We start from the raw sequence: 15,209 nt of genomic DNA, 5'->3' as shown, positions 1-15,209 counted from the left end.
CACCTATACAGACACTCACACTCTGCCACTCATCCATGGAGTTACTCACACACCTAGTCAGTCCTGTAAAGAATCAATCACAGTTCCATTTTCTAATCTATACAGTTAAACATAGAGTACCTTACATTTTAAAACATATACTAACACATACTTACTCTCTTATAGAATCACTGATACAAGTACACATTGATCTGCACAGAGTCACACACCTCCCAGCCAGCCATACACACACTCAGTCTCCCATACAAATACTTGTGCAACCAATCAATAACCCATATAGCTACTTATATAGCTACTGATCAACACATGCAGCAGCTTGCACAACAACAGACATGCTGATGCACACTTTCAGACAGTTTAGTCACTAACCCGTGCATTTAGTAAGACGCATTTAATCACTCACTCATACAGTCAATCACGCACCTACTAAAACCTTCATTCAGACACTTATACATCCACTCATTCTTCAATATGTAAAACATATTTAAACTTTACAGAAACACATAATCACTGGATGTTGTCATCAGTGATGTCATTTGAGATGTCATCAGTGATGTCATCAGTGATGTCATTTGAGATGTCATCAGTGATGTCATCAGTGATGTCACTGACCATGTCATGAATGATGTAATATGTGACATCATCAGCAGTGGATTGCGGGTGCGCGATATATAGTTAGTGCAACTAACTATATATGGAATTTCAATGGTTTTGTGTGAGTAAAATAAGGTTTTTTAAATGCTAATTCCTAACTATATATGGTCTATAACCTATGGTTTTTTCAGTGAATTTTCAAGGTTTTGTAAATGCTAATTCCTAACTATATATGGTCTATAACCTATGGTTTTTTCAGTGAATTTCATTGGTTTTTTAATAGCTAATATCAAAACCTTTACAATGTATTATTCTTTAAAAAGAAAAATATTTTTTACATGTTTTTTATACAATTTTTTTTGTATTTTTTTTGTTTCGCTCCCAGTACGCGTACCGGTTAGCTTCCCGTTAGCTCAATCTGGAGGCGCGACCCGGTACGCGAACTGGTAAACGTTCCTTTAGCGCACCTCTCGCGTTACAAAACAACATCGCAACGCTTCGCGTCAGCATGACGTTTCGCGTTCTCGCGTAATACGTCATATTACGTGCTACGTTCGCGTACCCGGAAGCGCAGCGGTACGCGAACCGGAAGCGATCCGCGGCGCGGCGCCGACCGCGTAATGTAAACATAGCAGGTCATGTGACTCGATAATAACACTTTTCATTGGTTCATTTCACTTTTGGTTTCCTAATGATGTAATACAAGGTCATGTGATCTAAAATGGACACTTTTCATTGGTTTAGAACTTTTGTTTTTCCCAAATGATGAAAACCCCTCCTTCTTTCATCACTCTGACTTTCATCTTGGTGAGAGAAAGACCCTTTATTGAGACTTTGTGATGGCTTCATTAGTAGCTTCAGCTGGTGCTAGCCCACCACCTCCACCAAATCCAAGAAAGAGAGGACCACCTGCAGAAGTAATTCTGCAAGAAGAGGAAGAACAGGAAGAGGAGGAAGAGGAGGAAGAGCATGAGTTTTTGCCAGAGGAGCCCAGGAGGTACAATCGACAGGAGAATTATATCTGGCAATTCTACAGAATTCCTAAGGGGCAAAAGAAAGTGAATGCTCGTTACGTGTTTTGCCGCATATGCGGTGACAGATTGTCAAGGGGCACTGATAAAAAATATAGTTATGGCAATCATACTATGCATCGGCATATGAGTAGGTGGCACCCAAATAATTATAGTGCTGCCCAGCTACGTGACCAACAACAAAATCCCCTCCAAATGGCAAGAAGATCGGTGGTTCCAGAGGTGTCGGGACCAGAGGCGAGGGAGGTGATTGCAAACATCCAAATGTTGTTTGGGCACGTAAAACAAGTGTGCGTGGAATGTGGCGCTTTCATCTGCTACAGAGAAAGTAGCATCACTTTGATTTTGCGAGCAATTCAAAATCATATTAATGTTTGCACAAGACGCACCAAAAAATAAATTCTTTTTTTTTTTTTGCTCCTGTTGAGCCCTTTATAATGGATCGTTTTTGTTTCCCCCCCCCCCAAAAAAACCAAAAAAATTTTAAAAACGTTCAGAAAATACAAAAAAAGTAAAAAAATGTTCAAAAAATACTAAAAAAAATATAAAACAACAAAAAATAAAAAAAAAAGTTCTTTTCAGAACTAACTCCCCATTATAAAAAAATTGGTAGAATATTTGGAACTCTGCCAACCTGTATTTCTCTTAGTTCGCTCCCGGAGCGCTACCCGGTACGCGTACCGGAAGCTAACCAAAAAAATATTTTTTAAAAAAGAACAGTAACTATAAAGGAAGGAAATACACAGTTATGTTAAAAGAAAGACAGCTCTAGGGAGTAAACTAAGGATACTGTTACCTACAATCCACTGTTGATGATGTCACATATTACATCATTCATGACATGGTCAGTAACATCAACAGCAGTGGATTGTAGGTAACAGTATCGTTAGTTTACTCCCTATAGCTGTCTTTCTTTTAACATAACTGTCTATTTCCTTCCCTTATAGTTACTGTTCTTTTTTAAAAAACATTTTTTTGATCAGTCATAAACAGTGACATTAATAGAAACAGAGAGAGTGAACAAGAGTGAAGAACTATGGTCCTCCTCAGCCACCCTCAGAAAACCAAGGGGGTCAAGATACATCTACCGTGCCCCCTTCTACCTATTCTGAACATTATTTGCCCTCCATCTTGTATCGTGATTCGAACGAAACACAAAATGGTGGACTGCCATAACGCTGCTGGTTTGCGAACCGGGCAACTTCCCAGGAAGCGGTCCCAAAAAAAAAAAAGTTGGGAAAGTAATTCACAGACACTAAGAGTAATAGAGATGGAGTGAGTGAACAAGACTGAGGAACTATGAGAACAGAGGGACTGAGAAAAAGAGTGGAAGGAGTTGAGTAAATAGGTAATAGAGAAAGGAATGAGGAAAGTAGCAAAGGCAGGAAACTGAGGATTAAAGAAGTGAAGCAGTGGATCTAATAGTAGGTGAATGTGATAGAAATGTAACGAAAAGAGTACAACTATTTACCTTGTAATTGCCGTTAAATTAATCACATTTTATTTCTATACTTTCAATCTGTGAAAGAGAGAACCAACATTTGAAAAAAATTAAAATATGTATTTAAAAATTACAAAAGACAAGGGAAAATATTGAAGGACAAATAGTTTTTCAACAACTTTGACACTGACAGAAGCTTCTGCTTCTCCAGGTCCTCTACACAATGCTAAAGATATACATTTTAAACTAACAGTATCTTGATGCAGATGAAGTGAGGCCTATCTTAAAACATGGTGCATCTTTTGCATTGCTCTTGTTTCAGAAAAGTGTCGCTTCAGTATGCCAATAACATGTCTCCTATCCAGAGATTTGTTTGAGGTGAGGCCTACTCAGAGTTCAAGATGAGATTTACACTTGTTGAAGTGTACAGAGGAGATAATATCTGTGAAAGTCTACTAATGAAGTGAGTCATGTCCACTGCACTCTTCAACAAAGTAGAAACCTCCTATGTTTCCCTGGACAGACCTAAACTTGATCTGCACAATGTGATTCGTAATGATAGGAAACTCAGGTGATGTAATTGAAATATGTGCAATTTATTTTGCTCATTTCACAATCACATCACTTGTGTTTCCTTTGCTTAGGTATCTCATTGTGCAGATGTAGTCCAGCATATGAAAGAATACGTAGAAGTGCAGCACTGCATACAATAAATTTAACACTTACAGAAAACTCACCTTCTCCATGCCTCCTACACAGTTCTACATATACATCATAAATGCAAACAGTACAGAATTAATTATACATGTTAAATGGTTTATTTTTGCTGTTCTCAGAATGTATCAAAATTCACTAAAAACAGTGACTTGAAGGTATTCATCATGTAACAGCGGGGAAAAAAAAACACAATCAAAATGATTGTGTTTAAAAAACCCATACAACATCAGAAAATAAAATTCAGAACTCCTTAAAGTTAACTTACTTTCCATGACGTCCAAGGATGTCCTATGAACAGCTTACACTCTTTTGTGCTGTTATTACTTTCAGCCCGCCACTTTCTGAAAGAAAACCTCCATCGTTTTTAAAAACACGTTACATCCAATAAATGACTTCTTGCTCTCTACCACTATTTTCCACAAGGCCAAATCTAGTCAGAGATATTTATAACTCTTGGATTTCTTGTAAGCCAATCCCATCATTTGGCATTTCCGCAACTTTCAGAATTAAAATGTTGAAGATCATTTTCACAATCCTGGAATAGTAATATCTTCCCCTTCTTGGTCAGTCATGTTCTACATTTCCTATGACACTGATACTGCTTAATATGAAGCAGACTTACACTACCTCTATGAGTACTACAATTATTTAATTCTCTACATCACTTTTAATCACAAAGCAATGTAAAACAGTAGACAGCATTGCAGACTTACATTCCCTCTACTCCATGTTTTGATTGGCTGCTTCAATTAGCTTATGAAAAGAAACAGTTTTTCTAAACTCATTTAAAGTGCACATACATCTCCATGATGTCCAATCCTTTGATTAGAAGTTATGTCTCTGAACTACACTTATCCTCAAGGCCAAATTGTGTAGGAGCCATTAGAACTTCTTGAAATTCCACAGATCATATCCCGAGATTATTTTCCTAAAATTTTGGTTTTAAAAACACCAGGTAAGAGTTTTTAAGGTCATACGGCAATTTTTTTTTGAAAATTAAAACAGAATCATTGCAGAATGACCAGCCATTTCTAGACTTTAAATAAGCTGTGTAATGTCCTGATGATATTGAAGGGCCGTCATGATATATAATTGCTGTAGTTACAAAAGTCCTTCCTGATATTGACAACTGCGAAGCTACAAAATTTTTTATTAAAGTTGTCAATTTTGTTCCATCAGGCCTACATCGTTGGAACATTAAAATGACGTACTGGCCATATGTTCGTATAAATAATGTGGACATCATTTCAGATTTACATTGGCTACACTCCATGCTGTGATTAGCAGCTTTTACTAGCTTATTAAAGGAGACTGATTTACTGTCTGGCAAAGTTAAATATATAAATCTTTCTGAGTCTACACTAGTAGTACTTGATACCATACAGTTCTCGCAGTCATGCTGCCATTGATAAGAAAGCCCAAACAGCTGATCTACATCTACACCTTCAGCATGTAATACATCAAGCATATACATTAAAAACTCCTGACAATCTTGCTGAATATTTTGAGAGAATTGTGTTTGCCCTGAACATCTGTCTAACAGATTTCGAATTTCAGACACACTTTCTATTTTTGTTCTATCTGTGCTACATTTCTCTAACACAGAATTCAACAAACTGCAAAATCTTTGATCAGAATTGACCACAATCTCTTCTTTTACATTTTTTAGAGAAAACAAAACATTAATTACTACATTAGCATAGCAGTTGACACCAGAACTGTTTTCAAACTGAAAACCAACAACATCTTCAACAGAATCCTCTTTGTTTCTGCTTGTAATTTTAGGTTCATTCACTTTTTGTCTTTTTGCTACAACCTCCCCAGTATTGTTCTCATTTCTTCGTTTCCGGCCTACCAGACGTTTCTCAAACAAAGGAAACTGAGGCAAATGTGGCGCATACTCTCTTCTTAACCTATTGTATTCCTTAACACAATCTAGATCTGCACAAATGTTTCTGACATCACACTCAATCAAGTACAATCCCGATAAAGTTCTAACTCGTGACAATGCCACATATGCCATACCCTCCTTGAACACAGAACTGCCAATATTCACCAATGCAGTGTCTACACTTAAACCTTGCGATTTATGAATTGTCACCGCATATGCCAAGCAAACAGGGAACTGCTTACGGCGAACATATAAGTCTTTTACAAGCAAAAATCTAGCAGAACAACGAGCAATTAGCTGTACTTCCTCAATGCCATCAAATTTAATTTTTAAAAATTCAATTCCATCTCTATTTCTGTATTTCACAAAATCAACAACATTACCCATTGATCCATTTACCAGACCTCTTTCAACATGTAAATTCCTTCTTAAAATTATACGGCAGTTCAAGCACACATTCAGAGTCTTTTCAAAACCTGCAGTTTTAGATATAGTCTTCTCTAATGAATCCAATTTTGATTTCAGATTCTCAGACAAAATAATTGTTGATCCCATATGCTCTACTATATCAATAGCTTCCACTTTCACAATCTCTTGCTTTTCTAAATGCAACATTTTGTTGTTAAATTTGGCACATTCTGCAAGAGTTGGCATCAAACATATTCCAGATTTCTTATCAGTAATTTTCTGAAAAATATTCTCAGGCACAACATCTTGTTCTGGATATAAATTTGACAGTAATCGTGCATGTAAAGCTTCTTTCCCATGCTCGGTCACTTTTCCAATTCTAACATCTTGTAGAATAGTCTTGTAAACTTCATCCTTTGCCTGACGCATATTTTCATGCAGTTCAGCATAATTGAAGTTTAACCATATATTGACGTTGCCAATGCTGCCTAGGCACTTCCTGGTATCTTCATGCGTGAGCATTTTGAACACAGGTTGCCCTTTCACTGGTGTCAGCTGCAGAAGATCTCCGAAAACAATGATGTGTTTGCCACCAAATAACACATCATACTCTGTTTTGAGAACTTCTTGCATCCTCAAATGCACAAAGGCAAGCATGACATTGGAAACCATGCTTACTTCGTCAATGATAAGAAGTTTCATTTTCCTCAAGATTCTTGAAACTTCAAAACAAGCATCTCCAGATAGCTTGTGATATTCTAATTTGTTGTCATGCTCCACTGGCAGCATCAGTAAACGATGTAAAGTAATCCCTTTAATATTATGTGCTGCCAGTCCAGTTGGAGCAGTGACAACACAAGACAGCGATGACTCTGTCCTTTCCTGCAAATAGCATGAAATTGCTTTAATGAGGAAACTTTTTCCAGTTCCCGCTTCTCCACTCACGTACAGTCGGACAGGCTTCAATGACGTACATGAGCACTCTTTCTTATCATGACTTAATCCATGATCAATTTGCATGGTAACTTCGTCATATATTTTCCTCTGCTCAACGTTGAGTTGCCTTTCCAACTCTTCTAAGTTAACCGCATCCTCTTGAGCATGTGCCATGGCTCTTTCCACCTCATTCATAGCAGTGGCAGCTTCATTTTCAATAAGAGGTCCTCCTAGTGGATCCTGACTCAATGAAGCAGAACTCTGACTGTCCTGAGAACTGTCTCTGGCAATCTCGGCTGCAATCGTTGCTTCCTGCTCAATTTCCGCATTCAACATTTCTACATATTTGGGAAAAGCAGGACATTCTATGGTCTCCTTGGCGGCATTGAAAGAGTCTTCATAACAGAGGAAATCTCCAAGCAGTTCCTCTTCTGCACGCCAAGGCTTGAAAAGTTGCAAAAGTGCTAAATAGAAAAACTCATTTTTTTCAGGAGATTCGCCACTCAATTTTCGATGGTTTATCAAGTGGCATTTTCTTTGCTTGACCAGACATCCCTCACTTCCTATTACAGCATACACTCCTTTCTCAGTATCTTCTTTGATGTTCCTCTTGAACATGTAATTTTGCAGAACCTCATACAGACAAACATTCTCTAGGTGACTGCTTCGATTTGGATAATATGTATCCAACATGTTTGTCTTCAAAATGTCGGTACTGTTTGGCTCCTTTTCCGCCAAATACTCAATTTCCCGCACAGGTTTGAGAACTCGATTACGCGTTGCAGCAAGACCAAGACTCGCCCAAACGATACTCCTGGACTTGGCATAGAGACTTGCTGAAGACAACCGGTCAGAACATTCGTACGCTCCGATTTCTCGATGCGACAACATCTTCAGACTGAAACTGTACAACTTCTTGCTGAGGCTCTTTTCATGGGAAATGTCCTCCCACATATCCTTCAATTCTGTCTTCTCTTTTTTGGTGATGTAAGACGTCACATACCGAGCCACAGCCATACAGTTATCAGCCACAAACTGTATATCCATGTTAGCATTCCACATGGACAAAATCACCGGGTTGTAGTCGTTGATGTACTTGGACTCTTCGTTCCTCTTCAAATTGTAAGTGTTTTTAGGTGATTTCTTCATCACATTATGTCGCAGCGAAGACATCAAACTGTTTACTCTTCCTTTAGAAATCACCGGTCGTGGAAAGCCGAAACGACATTTGGTGTAGAACTTGTCTTTCTTTCGGAATTTACGACGGCAGTACTTTCCACATCGATGGCTTTGGAAACGCAGAACTTTTTCTCTTAGGCTTTTCTTCTCCTTTGCGTTTGGAACAGCACACGTAGAATACTGTTGGATGAAACTCATCACTGAGTCTTCTGGATCCGTTCCAAATTTAGGTGCATCCTTGATCCACAGCAACATATGTATATGAGGAGCACCTCTTGCTTGGTACTCCTTTCTCCAGAAGAAATCCAACACCTCTCCAAGAGGTGGATTCTTCTTATTCATGATGAAAGACATCATAGCTTCAAATCTATGATTGAAGTACCTACATACATTGACTGGATCCAAAGAGCACAGTTCTCCGGGTGTCTTGAATTCGATGTTTTCTACGTTAGCATTTGCCTCTCGTAGAAATTCAAGTAAGTCTTCCCAGCCATACTCGGCACAGCTCAGAGTGAGGAACCATGTGGGAGTACCTAAGTTCCTCAGCATACATTTTAAATCACCATGACGACGGTACCAGTACTCATTAGTACCACGCTGACACGCCATGAGATTAATCAGGTGAGAATCCAAAATACTATCTTGGACATTCACTTTATCCATAAAATCACTTGCCGAAATGTTTTGCATGTGTATACCACTTTTCAAGATGTGGTTCACTGCATATGACAGTCCAGACAGATCGCTTTCAAACAGGAGATGAAACAAATAAGGAATGCATTGTCGAAACCTAGCATCTCCTGCATACAATCGCAAAGTCCGGTATTCAGAAGCAGGAATTTGATGAGGTCGCTCATCATATCTTCCTCCCTGACCTGTTGGAAAAAGCTGTGGGAAACACCGAGCTTCCAAACTTTCCTCCCAAACACTAATGGGACTCCCTTTGGCTTGTTTCATTTGAAACAACTCAATAGCATTCCCCATGACTTCCTTTGAATGCAAAGGATGAACACTATAATGTTCATATATTTCCTCACTAGTAGAGGGTTCTACTTTCTCAATTTGACCAGCACACAAATCGCTATCCTCTTCCTCACTTACTTCCTCTTCTGCAACATATACATTCTTATAGTATTTATTATTTTTTTTCAAATACAATGTTGCCTTTTTAACTTTCCTAACATCTACTAAATCTTGCCATATTTTCTTATTCTTTGTCGGAACCCCATTAACTAAGATAACCAGAGGTTCCTCTTCCACTTTTTCTACTCCAATTGTGTTAATGTTTTTCTTCAAATCTAGAGGCAAATAAACAACTCTTCCCTTTAATCCTCTCTGTAAATCTGATGGAGGCAATTTCCCTGTCTTTGGCTCCATTCTTACAATAGCCTGAAAGGGATGGATACTTTGAATCAAAATAGATTCATAAGTATTTAAATCCTTCAATTCAGAAGGAATCTCAACCAATTCCAGATTATTATGAACTGCTCTAGCAGGCATCTGGTTTTGTTTTAATTTGTTACAACAATAAGTACACACACGTTGATCCAATCCCAAATCAAAACAATTTTCTACCATCAAGTATGTTGCAAAATCCTTCCATTCACTATTATTTTCCCTTTCACTTTTTGCATATAAATCCACTAACTTAGTCTGATTCTTATAATAAGTGCGTCGACAACACACACAAGTGAAATTAGGCCTCTCACTTGATTTCATGTCAAACGTCGCAATTTCCCTCTGGAAATTATCTGTACTGGAAACATGTACAGTATCTTCCAAATGACCCTCTATTTCTTGCTCAATTTCAACATTCTCCTCTTTACTTCCAAAGTAACAAAACTCAATTTCTTCACATATATTCCTCACATCTATTTCAGAACCATGCAAAAGAGCAGCGCATAATTGTTTCAGCATAATTGCTGGACTCTTAGCATAATACAACAGTCTAACTAACTTCCTCACTTTGTTATGATGCACTGCTAGCATCCTGAAATGATGAAAAACACTCTGGCATACTCTCCTGGAAAGACAAGCCAGTGAATGACCATGCAAACCTGTCACTTCTCTCACTCTGCAAGGATCTAATTCTTGCAACAACCTCATTTTCTGCTTCAAACTTTTCTTGTTAAATGACCGTACAAAATCACAAAGCAAATTGATGGAATCCTGTCGCACACTGCAAATACTACTACACTTCCAGGTGTACACAGGACCCTTAGCACGTCTTCCTAAAACCTCATTACCTAACAACTCTTCTGCCTCTGTTGTCACAAGTTTTTCTTTTTCAACTGGACAACCATCTTTCACTTCATAAGCACGACCACTGATGTCAACTGCATGCACCAAATCATTATCCTGGAAATAACTCTCTTCATTAAAAAATGCCTCACAGCTTGAACTATGTATCCATTCTCCAGAAAAAACTTCACAAAAATTACTACGATTAACTATTCTCTTCCATCTACTATTTCTTTTGAAATCAAAAATTGCCTTGTTTAGCTTCCTAATTCTATTGATTATCAAAATAAATAACTTACGTTTAATTTCAAAAGCCTGATCAATAACTTTCTCAACTTTTTTTTTTCTCCTATAAAAAACTAATTTCTGTTGACCTTTCTTAATATTTTTTAACAAATTGCCAATTATCCTGTTACGGAACATTCGTTTACGAATCTCCGTAAACTGTTGTTTCCTTCTACTATCATGCACAGATTTATCTCTTGCTCTAGCAGTAACATTTTCATTTGTCCTTTTCTTTCCATTTGATTTACTTGTGTTGTTATGGATTGAAACATTTTCTGTACTAATATTTTTTTTATTGGAAATATTTCTTATGAAATATTTAGAGCTCTTACCCGGTGCTTTCTTCATCGCTTGAGAAATCTTTTTGTTAGAGGACTGCTGCATTTTTTTTTCTCCTGCTGTCTTTGACGTTTTGCAGCCTTCATCTCTCTTATTTTTGTAGGCATAGTTGAATCTGAGGAAAAATATAATAAAAATGTTATTAAACATTATTATCAAACAGTAAATCAGTAATAGTGATCAAAAACATAACACACTACTTGACATTTTAAATAGAAGATTTTTTAGTCCTTGCAAATTTACAATACAGAAATAGCAGAAAAGAAATGAGATTTATATTTATGTTACCTATGCTATTTTATATGTGAATCTGATCTAATTTTATGAGCATATTTTAATATTTTATTGAAGACACTACACATAACCTGTTTTTGAAGGTGTCTTTATTTTTAAATTAAACGGTTTACCTTTTTACTTTTTATTGATTATAAATTTTAAAAATAAATGTTTATAATTCCAAAGGCTCAAGCAGGTCAGCTTCCCATCCTATATCATATAATTCGGACAAATCTGCATCCTCATCACGCTCTTCTTCATCCTCAGGATTTAAATAATCCAATGGATCAACATCCACTGATGTTTCAATTACAAGTTCAATGATGAGGTCAAAATCAACTGATTGCAGATTGTCGCTCATGTTGAGGTTGTCTTTATCTTTAAAGAAAGACAACAACAATGAGATGTTGCAGAGTAAGAGACAAATCTCACAGATTATAATAGTAAAATTATTTAACAAGAGTAACATTTTGCAGCTATTATTTAGCCATGTCCAGCGATGCTGAGCAGGTGAAGCCTATGTCTAATTTTTCACTGAACAGGACTCATCTGTTCTTAACCTTGGATAAGCCTCAACGACTCTGTGTCCCCTGCACATACTCAAATGTTAAAGTGCAGATTTATATTAAATGGCACATCCCCAGGCATGCACCAGTTAATGTGCACCACTGCTTTACCACCCATGGTGTGCCGCATTTACAATCAGATAGGAGAAAGCTGCTTCAAAACCCTGCGCCTGCTTGAAGCTGGCATAGGTCTTGACGCAGCATTGTATAGATGGGGCACCCCTGATCCTTGCTGGAGCTGCATCGCACTTACGATACAACTCCAGCAATGCGCCACCTTTACAGCACAGATGCGTCACGCATCTGTGCCTTTTTTGCCCCATGCTGCGCCGCATTGTAAATGCAGCACACCATGGGTGGCGGAACAGTGGCGCAGGATAACTGTCACATCCCTGGGGATGCGCCACTCATCATAAATCTATCCCTAAGCTTCTTATCTTGTTACAGATGAACTGCCATATGTATCATCAAAATATTTTACATATTATAAATAGCAAATTTTAAGGAATAAATAGCGATTCTTTACTATTCCTAATTTGCAATGAGCAAATTGCTAATTGCAAATTACCCATTCATTTCCATAGGCTAGGAGGCTCATAGGAATTAATGTTGCAAGTTGTGATTAGCAATTAGCTCATCACAAAATAGGATTTTTTTCAAGCGTGCAGGGGTATCTCAAGAACACCCTGCTGCACCCCTGAAAAAGAAATTTGGGAGCACATGGCACACCTACATGCCCTAATGGCATGTATGGGCGTCATATGGGACCTTTTTTTTTTAAAAAAAAAAATGCTTTTTGAAAAGAATTCGCAAATTACCACAAACTACAAGTTGGTGGTAGTTTCCAAATCCTTAATATCATTTTTTACATATTTTTTTTTGATACATTGCATTTAAGGAATCACAAATTTTGAATTATTGACATTTTAAGTAATTTCCACATGTGCACTGTTTTCTAAATATAATTTGAAAATCGTTTTTGGGGAAAAGTAATGGTTTGCAAATTTATGACAAGGACATAATGGTGTATGCTTCTCTATAAGGCATTTCAGTATCTCTAATGTCATTTTTCCCATATTACATTATAAGACCTTTCCCCATGAAGCACATTCCTTGTAAATATGCTCCCACCAGTGCATTGCAAATTTAGATTTTGACTGTTTCAGACACATAGCCATGTTGAAAGTGACCCAAAAAAATTGCAAACGTTTTAAAAAAAAACATTCATGTGTCTTAATGACATTTTAAGTCATTTCCCCATGGACAATGTTTTCTAAGTGGCACAAAAGAGGTATACACCTATCATAAATCTGTCCCTAGAATTATAAATGATTAAATCAGGATGACAATAAGATGTGGCCTATCCAGAGGTTTGTTTAAGGTGAGGCCTACTCAGGATTGCAGATTAAAGTTATGCTTGATGAAGAATACAGAGGAGATAATTTATTGTAAAGGCCTACCAATGAAGTAAGTGATTTCTACTTCATTGCACCAGTCATCATAAATGTATCCATAAGCTTCTTATCTTGTTAGACATCAACCGCCATATGTATCATATAACTATTTTGCATTTCCAAAAAAGCGAATTTTAAGGAATAAATAGCGATTCTTTACCATTCCAAATTTGCGATGAGAAAATTGCTAATTGCAAATTACCCATTCATTTCCATGGGCTAGGAGGCTCATATAAATGAAGGTGCAATTTGCGATTAACAATTTGCTCATCACAAATTAGGAATTTATTCCAAAAGTGCAGGGGTGTCTCAAGAACACCCTGCTGCAACCCTGAAAAAGAAATTTGGGGGCATATGGCGAACATAAATTTTAACAACATTCCTTTACCTCAAAAACGATTTTCAAATCATAACTTCAAAACACTACACATGGGAAAATTACTTAAATTGTCCTTAAGACACATAAAAGCATATTTTGATTGGCTTTCCTGCATGGTAGGGTCACTTTTAACATGGCTATGTAACATAAACATTCAAAATCAAAATTTTCAATGTACAGGTGGGAGCATATTTACAAGCAATTTGCGCCACAAAGAAAGGTCTGACATTAAAATGGGAAAAATAACATCAGGGACAGTCAATTGCCTTATAAAGAACCATACACCATTATGTCCTTCTCATGAATTTAAAAACAATTCCTTTTTCCCAAAAACGATTTTCAGATCATAATTTCAAAAAACTGCACATGAGAAAATGACTTAAAATGTCATTGAAACACATGAAAGCGTTTTTTTATTGGCTTTCCTGCATGGTTGGTTCACTTTTATCATGGCTATGTAACACAAACATTGATAATTAAAATTTTCATGCACATGTAAGACCATATTTACAAGCAATTTGCGCCACAGAGAAAGGCCTTACACTAAAATGAGAAAAATAACATCAAGGACAGTCAATTGCCTTATAAATAACCATACACCATTATATCCTTGTCATGAATTTAAAAACAATTCCTTTTCCACAAAAACGATTTTCAAATCATAATTTCTAAACACTGCACATCAGAAAATGACTTAAAATGTCATTAAAACACATGAAAGCATTTTTTGATTGGCTTTCCAGCATGGTTGCGTCACTTTTAACATGGCTATATAACAAAAACATTCAAAATTAAAAATTTCCATGCACATGTGAGAGCATATTTACTAGCAAATTGCGCCACATAAATCATAATTTTCTCCTTAAAGCACACTATTCTCTATCGAAAGTAAAGAAATATTTTCTCACCTTAGCAAATACTTTGAGTTTCAAAACAGTCTAAGAAACACACCAATTTGTCTTCAGCAGAGCAAAAGGTATGCACTCCAGAGTCTGCAGCTATCAAAAGCACAGAAATGGTGTAATTCTTCACACATATTTCTCATGTCACCCAATCAAAACTCTTCCCTCACTTTTTTTCAAATGAAAACCCTTCCCCCTCTGCCCTTTCTGCCTATTTTCCATAGCAACCACCTCTTGGAGAAACTCTGGTGTTTGCAAATTCACACAACAATGTTGCAATTGAACTCTGAACTCTCAGTGCACCTGCATATCCAGTGCTTTCTTTCATTTAATGTTTTTTTATTGACCACTCAAAATACATCTTTCAAACAACACATCTGTACACCCTAACTTTCTGTTTTCATCAATTAAAATCCACCAATCACTGTTACTACTTCATGAACACAGAAACTCCACGGTTTTTTTCATTTCAAACTCACATTTTTTCAACTGCCATTTCATTGCCACACTTCATCTGACTGCAGGAGAACCTTCTCTCACCATGTTTTCTGTCTGGATTGTTGGTCATAG

At 37.0% G+C, this 15,209-nt stretch overlaps 1 long non-coding RNA gene across 1 annotated transcript; it reads right to left on the bottom strand.

Moving 5' to 3' along the window:
- Positions 1 to 3,095: 3,095 nt before the first annotated feature.
- Positions 3,096 to 11,249, bottom strand: LOC144761356 (uncharacterized). Its single transcript, XR_013595682.1, has 3 exons — positions 11,056 to 11,249; positions 4,049 to 4,124; positions 3,096 to 3,144 (listed from the first exon to the last, which is right to left on the bottom strand). It is a non-coding gene; the product is annotated as an uncharacterized LOC144761356 (long non-coding RNA).
- Between the last annotated feature and the right edge of the window lie 3,960 nt (positions 11,250 to 15,209).

Source organism: Lissotriton helveticus, chromosome 6 (genome assembly GCF_964261635.1).
Source record: "Lissotriton helveticus chromosome 6, aLisHel1.1, whole genome shotgun sequence".
Classification (NCBI taxonomy): Eukaryota; Metazoa; Chordata; class Amphibia; order Caudata; family Salamandridae; genus Lissotriton; species Lissotriton helveticus.
Note: the sequence above shows the minus strand (reverse complement) of the source record. Positions and strands in the feature narration are given on the sequence as shown.